Below are 11043 nucleotides of genomic sequence, written 5' to 3' on the forward strand. Positions count from 1 at the left end.
ATTTTAAAAATGATTTTGATTTACAGAAAAATAAAAATAAACAGAGAAAACAATAATTTTATATTGTACAACTCCATACATTTCAGGTTAAAATTCACCGTAAATTCAGAATTGAATTAACGTCAAATTACATTTTCGGAATTCTTGTGAGGTTTCCTAAAATAATGAACTTAAACCTGGTATTTACGAGTATATCATTAGCTTTATTTGATGTACAAAACGATACAAAAATAATACATTTATATCAGATTCTGAATAAATGGATCTTATAACGATATTATTTTACTTTTTTAATTTAGATGTGATCAAACTTCCAGAAAATAAATTTACATCAAAAGTCATTTTTTAAGATATCGAAAACGGTTATTACCTACTTTGGGAAAATAATTTTTTAGTATTTTTTTGGTTTTTTTTTTTTTATCAGGCATCCTATGTGTATCGAGCAATTGTAAAATGCTAAAAATTAATGTCAATAATATCTCAATGTATGCGTTTTAATACACACTGTATTCACTTTTTACCAAATAAACGTGTTAATTGTATAAACAAAACCTTGTCAAGGATAGGACTTGGGGTATAAATCGAACACAATACTAAAATATTATATTAGGTTAATTATATTTTTAATATAGTAACTAATGCTCGATATTATATTTTAACTGTTCACCAAATGACGCATCACGTATACGTCATACGATTCGGATCAATTGCTCATCATATAAAACAAGAACAAAACTCGTCGAACGTTCGACGAAAAACATGATTTAATGCTTTTGGTCCCTTATGAATTTATTTAAAATGTTATGTGTAAAAAATTAAAAACCAAAAAGTATTCACCAAAATCCAATCCATTTTTAAATGCATTGCGTGATAATATTAATTATTACGTTAATACATTCTTAAATAATTAAAGGGATATTTTATTTCTATGTAATATTCGTGTAATACGTCCAATTACAATATTAATTTACGTCTAACACGTATTGGTGTTTGTTAATTACGTTTTAAATTAATAGCTTACAACGTTATTGCCTATTTATGTTGCTTGGAATAACAACCGCCTTATCCCACACACATTCAAGGCTGTCGACACCGCTAAGTAACAAAATGGTTTATGATTAAGAATTCGTATCATACAGTATGTCGGCTAAGTTTTGGAAACCTTAAAGTTTATGATGAGATAATGCATGATAACTTTAAACGTATACTATTATGATAATAAGACTTAACAGTGGAGTCATGAATTATTTTTTTAATTCATCATGCATACAGTTGTCTTTAAAGCATTATGTTTTATATTTACTACGAAATTAGATTTTTTTTTTGAGCATTTTAAATGTAAGAACCGTAAATTTACATAACTGTCTTGTACTGATACACATCATTACTCATGATATATTTTCTCAGTAGTTGATAGTTTGATGTAAATAAATCCCATGAGTCCATTCAGTTAATGTAATATAAATATAAACAAGCAATCAAATCGTATTTATTCCTCTAAATAGTTCTGATTTGTTTAAAATATTTCCGTTGATAATTTTTTACAATATATAAATAACGAAGTAATAACACTAATTGTCATGATATCGGTCGCATAATTAATTTTTAAAAAATTAGAATGATAATCATTATTAGATAGTAATTTAATGATTTGCGTGTGAGTAATGACTGTTGTTTATAATTTATATGTTTTATTCAAGAATCATGAACTTCAGTGGAAAATGGTTATAATTACAGTAAAACATTGAAAATATTTTCTAATCCCCGTTTCCTTCTCAGTGCGATTCTGAATACCCATAAAAATTAAAAAATACTATAAGTAATTGTTATTTTATTGCAGGATTTTATTACTTTTCATATAGCCAATTCTTAATGAGCTTCAAAAACTAAAATTCTTCCTTAACTCGATATACATATAAGGTACGATTCAATGAATTTCAATATTAATTAATCTCGACACCTAAATTTTTTCCTTAGCCTACAGATTCGAGTTATATTATGACTCTACTGTGTACGTATAACTAATTGTTAAAATATGTGTATAGGTTGATAACTACTAAATGCTTATCTATATATTGTATAATAAAGTGTTTAATTATAATATATCAAATAACACATTGAACGCTAATGATTACTTTCATATATTATATTTCAATAGGTATTTTTGTTAGAAAATTATTATTTAATATATAATAGCCTGATTTAATTAATACTACTAACAACAAACACAAGGAATGTAACACTCTCAATTTCAGTTTTAACTTTAGATGTACTTTTTTTTAATTTTTAATTTAAATTTTTCCAACAACGTTATATTAAAACCATTTTCAATAATATTTAATGAAAATCATATCAAAAACATCAAAAACAGTGTGTACCTATAAAATCATACAAACAGTGGTCGACTTGGAGGACAGAGTACCCCAATTAATTTTCAGAAATATTAGCATCCCCTACTATTAATACGCTATAATCATAACGCTCAGCCAGTTTTGGGGACGTTCTTTTTTTTAAAATAAATAGAGTCCCCTTCTTTAATTTTGCCAAGTCGAGCACTGCATACAAATAAATTAAAACTTTATTGTTCTTAATTTAATTTCAAGAAATAGTGACAATGGTGTTGTGTAATTATTTACTCCTGATTTCTGAATAAGTTTATTCTAAAAGTATTTTAGGTACCACATGATACCAGAAGCAGTATTCGAAAATAAAGAGTCCCTTTTGTTATTCAGCCCATTTAGTAATAGTCAAGAGTTTTTTTTTGTCACATGGTATTTAAGACATCTGACTAAAATTAAAATTATTTATAACAAATATACATACTTAACTGAAGAATTCAATGGTATTGTTAGACGTAGTTCACAGTTAGCCGATAATAAGTAGAGTACTCTATAAATATATAACACATTCAAGTTATAAAGTTATGGAAAAAAAATTGTCTCATACATCGAATACATATTTAAAAAATATTTATTTTATGAGTTTTTATTCCTTTTATCGTAATACTCTAATCAAATATTCACAATTGAAAAGAAAAAGGATATGTTGGGGTTTTATATCGAATACTAAGAAAACATTTATCATTTTATATACATTTGGAGTATAATATTAGGTCAAACAAAATAATTATAACGACCTTTAAAAGTGACCTATATCTTAAAATATATAGCCAAACATAATGATTTTTAAAAAAATTGTATTTTAATATAACTCCCAAGTTAACAACTTACTTGTTATGTTAGGTAAATGTATTTCTTTCCATTTAAAAACTATGATAAATTATCATATTCGAGCATTCAAAAATAATTCTTAGCAAATATCGGTGTAAAATAAATCTCAAAAATAACATATCATGTAAAAAATAACAAAAAACAAAATTTAAATATTTTATTTAATCTATTTTATATATTGTTATAATACCAAGTATATTTTAAGTAAAAATATAATCAAAATTTATAACTAGGACTACCGACTATTACTGTCATCAAATGACATCTCTAGACTTTATTATAAGGGAGGGACTTACTTCATACATGAATTTACATTTATGTAATTTCCTAATGTGATATAAATAATAAATAACAAACATTTGAAAAAAAGGCCATGGGGAGACTTCCCAATTCACCCCCCTTCTGGGGACACTCTTACTGTCTTAATCAATTTGAAGAAACTACCGATCAGTAACAACTAGGCAGTTTTAGACAGTCATCTAAAATTTGCTCAACCAACATCAAAAATGGGATAAATAAGTCTGTTAACTATATTAACTAATAAATTGAACGTTAGCTGAGAAAGTAAAAAAACGAAGTCCTAATTTGAAATATTAAATTTGTTTTTTCAAAAATATAATCTGATACAGTTTCTATTTATCTTTCATTCATAAATATTAATTAAATAATAATTACCCTCGATATTATTTTGGTGGATACTAGCCACTAGATGATTTTTAAAATATTATAAATGTAAAATCACAGCTCATAGGTCGAATTTAGCATAATTTTTCAACAATTTGTACTAAAGTGATCGGCCAAATTCTCATTATTCAATAATCAAATAATTCGAATTTATGTTCAAATAAACTTAATATTATTATCATTACACTACTAAAATACTTATATAATACCAACCAAGCCATAAATTATTCATTAGCTGGTTGTGTTTATGCCTATCATATCTTGTAATCATTCCTTCATAACATAAGTTTATTAAGACATACTATACAACATAAATATACAGAAAGCTCGCTTAAAACGCTCCAGCTTAAGACACTTTCCTGCAAAAGACGCTGTTTTCTGTCAGTCCCTAGACATTTCCTATACTAGTTAAAGTGAAAACTAATTGTAAATACGCTCAATACGTTTTTCTTTATCTAATCTAATGAGACGCTCTTTTGTTCTGTAGATTACGATAAAGTGTAGTTATTGTGTTATTGTGTAAAAATAAAAATAGAAATTTCACTCGTTTAGGAGTACTTATCGTATTTATTGTTTTATTTTATTATATATACGCTCTAATAAGGTGATCCCTTAAAGAGCGTCTTTGCGAATTTTACTGTGTACATTTATATATTATATTATATTATATTATCTGATAACTGAAATAAACTCAGTATCTTTTTTTATTTACTTCCTTCCTTCCTTAATTTCAAGTTCGGGTTCTAGTAACCTTTACTTATGTAGCCACAAAGTCAAATTAACTTATATGAAATGTAAGTACATGTCAACATACTACAATAATTGTTAAAATCTATTCAATTTACATTAATAACAATAGAAAACCTATTAAATATTTATATGATGACTTATGATTTTTGAATATAAGGGCTGTCATGCGTTAGATTATGAGAGGCCGTTCGGTTAATGTATATGAATAACAGATGTAGGTTGGTAGTTAGTCATTTCATCGATATGAATGTAACAATTTCTTAATTATATTAATATAATACTACCTAAAATTATCAAATCTAAAATTATTATAATCTAAAATTATTTTTTGTCAAATCTAAAATTATAAATTTTCCGTTTATATTGATTTAAAAAATCCTTCATGCATAGGTCCACAACGACGATAATGGGTGGATTATCATAATAGAAGGAATATACAGGTACAATAAACACGACAGGCTCTTATTTAGAATAGATTTTAGTAAACATACTAATTTCCAATCTAATGTGTGGTTCAATGATTATTTGAAAACTTGAAAAAATGATATCTACACAACATTTTTATTAATATGAGTACATTAAAATTGTTTAATTGGTTTAGTCTCCAGAAATATTTAAAAAAAAAAGTTAAAAATTACATGATATTAAATGAGAATTAAATTTTGTGTTTAAAAATACATCAAATTTCTTTTTACTTAGCTTTTCTTCACAACTGTGGTATTTTATGTGTATAGCTGTATATTGAATGTCTTAAAGTACTACTATATTTTAAATTTTAAACACTTAAGAAATATACTTAATTTGGCCAAATCTTTTATGATTTTAATACCAAATACAAGGATAATTAGTTTTTCTTGACATTTTCGAGTCTTTTAACGCAATATAATTGCTCATTTTATCAAAATAAATATAAACGAAATCGTAGGGCGAAATTCATTATTATTTTTAAACTTTTTTTCTTGACATTTAGGAACACCAATAAAATACGTTTATCATAAAAATATAACCTTTTTTTATATATCTATACCTAAATTTTTCCGATCTAAACAGTTTCTTCATAAAACTACTGTCGTAGATTTATAACATTTGATTACATAACAAAATAAAAAACTTAAATATATATATATATATATATATATGTATATATTCCTTGCTTCGGACGAACTAAAATTATATTATTTTAAGCTATAGTTAAAAGCTAAAACTATTTTCACTAAAACACATAATTAAGGATATTTATTAATCAAATAATCTAAATAATTTAAATATTTATTATTATTATACTTTATAAGCATATTATTTTTCTAAGATGCATGTTTTTTTTATACATTGATCGATTATTAAAAATTACCACATTTGTGTCTATATGTATACAATGTAAAAATATAAATATATCAATTAGTACATATATTTTTACGTAGATGCATCGAAGAGCGAGTTATTGAAATTTGATGAATAAAATATTTTACAAATGGACGTTTTAAGTATCGCGATGGCCGCGATTCGTACTATACGAAAATATAAAATATCTATGGTTGTGCACCAGACAAATCCCTAGTGATGAAATAAGCGTCAGCCATAAGTTTCGATCTCGAATTGTCCACCTGCCAATTCTATTTTTCCACACAAAATACAAACTTAATTATACACATTGTCTCGTAAATCGATGTATATTGTTATTGACAAATAAAACGCAGCGAAGGAATATTATTTGTCGATTACAGATAATAGAGAACCCATTTGAAACATTGTACAGTCCTCAAAAATTCTATCCTTCGCATTAATGTATTACCATAATTTGTTATACAAATATTGACAATAATGATATACTGCGGTAGTTTACTTGTTGCAGTGGTATTATAGTATTGTTTTCATAATTCAACGCAAGAAAATTATTTTTTCCACATTGTATAAATGATCAAATTGAAAAAATTGTTCAATCGATCAATACATCGAATTAGCATGTGCCTGCAGCCTGAAGAATATTTGAAAAATATATTATAGTAATTGAAATGTACATGTTTAGTGTATCCATTTAATAGAACATTTTGCTGGTTTAGTAACTAAACTTAAAAATCAGATTAAAATCAAAAAATTTACTCTATATCGATGTTTTATTTTGTGTTTACTGTCTTAGAGGTTATATATATATATATATATTTATTAAATAAGCAACATACAGAACTAACAGTATGTGTTTGAATCTGTTCTGTCGATGAATATTAATTAGTAATTATTGTTTTAGTTCAGTAGTATACATTTACATACAATTATATAAAACGATGCAATTGGAAACATCATAAAGGTATACGCGAATAAATAATAAACGTTAAATATAATAATATTATGATTTAAAACAGGCGTGTCATATATAATTAACAATAATTGGTTACAAGCAGCTTTAAACATGACATTAAATCAGTTAAATTAAAGTACAACTGATCCGCGTGGGAACTCGCGTTTGACAGCTATATAAGTGTTTAATAGGTACCTAATAACACAATTATTCTTATAGTATAAAAAAAAAAAAAAAATACAAATTATCGTAACTTTTATTTACTGATCACATGATGGTTAGTATTTGTAAGAATTTTACTTAGTGGGTGATTACACTCCATTTAAAATGCACAGGCTGTGAGTTGTCGCAAGAAAATCAAGACCTATTGATATAAAATAACCTATTCCATATATAATACCTACAGAGGCTTACACAAAACGTGATGTGAGGTATAAGACCTCCCCCATCCCCTATTATACCTTTTTTGTAGCATAATTATAAAACAAAATTACGTACCTATAAACATAACGTGTAGAATAAAATTGAAATATTAATTTTTTTAATCAACTTCATTACTACTATTCAGCGAATTATAACAAAATCATTAGTGTACTTTCATTTCGAAAACCAGTAATACCTAACACTTCGAACTGTTTTCAGTCGATTAGTACAAAATAGGGGGTGTATGTTGGCAGCCTGCACGAAACCACTCCTGCACGCAGTTATTCTTCGGAAATACGTAAGACGATTAATAGCCAATATCTCGACTGCTATCCTTCGCAGGATTACACGGCCAAGATATGAGTACAAAATAAAATAATAAACAGACCCAAAAAAAAAAAAGGAAAAATAGTTCAATATTTTTATAATTCGCCGTAAGATATTATAAATTAAAGTTATCTGTATGTAGTAATGCTCTGGTACTCATTTGCGGCACGCTTGCACGGGCTGTGTACGAACGCAAGGGCGGGGGCGACCAACCGCCAAAATATCAGGAAAAATGTTATAAAAAATGACCTGACTTACAAATGTAATAGTTATTTCAAAGCTTCCCATGAGAATTGCAAATAAGATACATAAATAAATGTATATATTATGTATAATGAGTAACTACTAAGCGAGCTATTTATCAACATTTTACGTTTTAAATACATCAAACCCTCGTCCCCCCAACCACGAAATATTTTCCCACGTTCGTCGCTGTGCACAGCGGCTGATCCACGTCGAATACCCGCGTGTGTACACGATACTGTCAACACAAGTTCCTGACATCTTTGATCGCCGCCCCGTCATTCCCACCATTCGAAACGCAATACCGTTGCAATATTAAATACATAAAGCGGAAACGAACATATTTACAAAATCAAAAACGAACGGGGTATATATGTACAATGCGATACGTATGTTAGGTGTACCTGTATGGCTGCGGTAAATCGTATACCCGGCGATGGACGGTCACGACGATGGGATCTGGCTGGAAAAAAATGTGAAAATGAATGAATAGATACGGCTCGTTCGTCGCCGCCAGTGTTCTCCGACCGCGGACGGTTGAACGTTTGAAAAAGCCGCGGGCACACAGCGCAGCACACGCGCGCGACGCAGGTCAGTCACTACCGTTCTGCCGCACTGCTGCTGCCGAGGCGCTGACAAGAGACAAGGCGAAGGCGGTGGCAGCGGCGGCGACGGCCGATTTCAGCGGAGAAACGGGTAAAGAATAAAAATAAAATAAACGGATTATGAGTAGCGGTAGCAGATGTAGCCGGGTTTTGCCGCGATCGTTTTTACACTCGAAATTTTTTTTTTTTCCATTTATCTTCTCTGTTTTTTATTTTTTCATTCCTATCCGCCACTGTTCAATTATTATTATTATTATGCTCGTATATATATATATATATATATATATATTTATTGCACTATTGAACCTCTGTTTAACGAAATTCTCCACGTAACGAATTTTTTCACGAAACCGTATCGTGAAGTTTCTATTAAAAAAAAAAAAAAAAAAAAGTTTCTATTTAACGAGTTGACTTTATATAATATATTATTCTACAATAAATACTAAGCAATTGAAATTTTTAGAATACTCACACATTCGTAATAAGTTTAGGTTGAAAAAAAAAACGCAACAAGCTATAATGCGGACACGCGTCGCACAGTTGGATGAAATCAATTCTAGCACATCAAAATTATTATTTTAGTGAATTAATTTTTATTTATGAAAGAAATAATTTTTTCCTGGGAAATCGACTTCATAAGCTTTAACTACTGTAATCTAGGCCATTTATCAGTATATTGAAATATTGTTGCTTGTTTGATTTATTATTCGAAATAAGACCTAACGCTTCCCCTGCCGAATCAACTCTGTAGAATAGATGTGTTTTTTCTAATATATCTATAAACGCTGTTTTTCCACTTTTATAACATTTAAAATTATACAATATGTTTTATTTCTGACGTAGTCCATACATTTCCTAATTCTGTAGAGCTACGTTATTTACTTCAAATGAAACATTCCGTAAAACATTTTTTCGGCCTTCCTACATTATTATTGCCTCTGTATAAGTATCTAACCATGTATATCCTCCATATGTCACTTTACAAACATCGAAGATATATTCGCTAGTTTTTAATGAAATCCTTTTAGTTATAAGAATACTTTTATTTCTTAAACTTTCAAATAATTCCAAATATAAATATTGAATGTTCTCGGGGTATTATTTTACTAATAATATAATAATAAGTATTTATTATACTCATTTTTTTTTTTTATTGTTTTAATGATGTGTATAGTTTATGGTAATTTAAAATGTTACTTGATCTATTATTAACGTCCATATTGATGAAATAATGAATAATGATAAACCTAAATAATTAACCATAAGTAAAATAGTAAACATTTTCGAATCGACAGATTTTACCTACACGGTGAATATCAAAACAATAATTAAGCACATCATATAATTCTTAAAACTATTCGACATCGGTTGAGCGTCTTGTGCCATGAAATTTTGATTTCAAATAAAATTATATTAGTATGATGAGATAAACATTTTAGAACCATAATAATGTGTATTTATTATCAATGATATGTAAAGAATATAAAATTATTATTATATCTCGTATAATGTACAATTTTTATTTTTGATTTTTAGCGCGCTAGAATTGATTTTATCCCGCTGTGTATTGTATTAAACTAACATACTAATATTAACAATATTAATTGCTGTACAATATTGTTATTTTCATATACAGTTATTACCAGAGCTTGTGAGTTCCTGCTCTAAAATATGCCTAAATAAGCATCAGTTTATACATAAAATATAATTGACAAAGTATGCATTGAAATATGCATTAAAAAGTTCAAAAATGTGCGTTTATATGCACTTAAGATCTAAAATTATGAGCCTAAAATATGCAAATTCCAAAAAATCATAAATAATTTTCAAAATAACAAGAATTATTGATTAATTTTTATAGTTATATTTTGTTTTCAATTGAACAGTTTAAAAAAATAGACTTTAAATATTATTTTTGAGTCTTCATGAACTGCGTATTCTATGTACATCAGTTGTTTATTTTAAATCTTAAACTTTTTTCCAAAAATACTAATAAACTTAATTAAGCATTGACAACTAACAGTAGCAGATTTAGGGGACTGAATCACTCACCATTTCGCGTATTGAAAATTTTTATAGTACCTGTATTTTAAATTACAAGTACTTGAATATCAGATGTCATCATAAGTTCTGTATAGTGTATAGTATAATAATGAATTTAATAAATTAAATAAATGCCTATTAAATAAATCATTTTTCCCAAACATAAAAATCTACTACTATATTAATTATTGCACTCTACAATGACTGAGTCTAGACTAAACGGTTTAGCAATATTAAACGTTCATAAAGATATTAATTGTAGATATTGTCGTCATTTTCAATGAGTTTTCTAGAAAAATAAAGAAAAATGTAATTAGAGGACTAACCAATCTACATTCTAATTGTGTAAATTGCATTGCTATGAAGTATTAAGAAATAATATTAAAAGTATTTATAGTCTTTAAACACAATTACCTGTATGTATATTAACTATAGGTATATT

General features: G+C 27.3%; 1 protein-coding gene across 1 annotated transcript in view; it reads right to left on the reverse strand.

Annotated features, from left to right (window-relative positions):
* Positions 1-8543, reverse strand: part of LOC112682085 (serine/threonine-protein kinase NIM1-like) — a 33266-nt gene extending 24723 nt beyond the window's left edge. The window contains exon 1 of the mRNA XM_025552556.1: positions 8358-8543. The gene's annotated coding sequence lies outside the window, so the exon portion shown is untranslated. The remainder of the gene's footprint in view (positions 1-8357) is intronic.
* Positions 8544-11043: the final 2500 nt, after the last annotated feature.

The sequence above is a fragment of the Sipha flava genome, unplaced genomic scaffold, assembly GCF_003268045.1.
Source record: "Sipha flava isolate LNK unplaced genomic scaffold, YSA_version1 1_pilon_pilon, whole genome shotgun sequence".
In the NCBI taxonomy this organism is placed as follows: domain Eukaryota; kingdom Metazoa; phylum Arthropoda; class Insecta; order Hemiptera; family Aphididae; genus Sipha; species Sipha flava.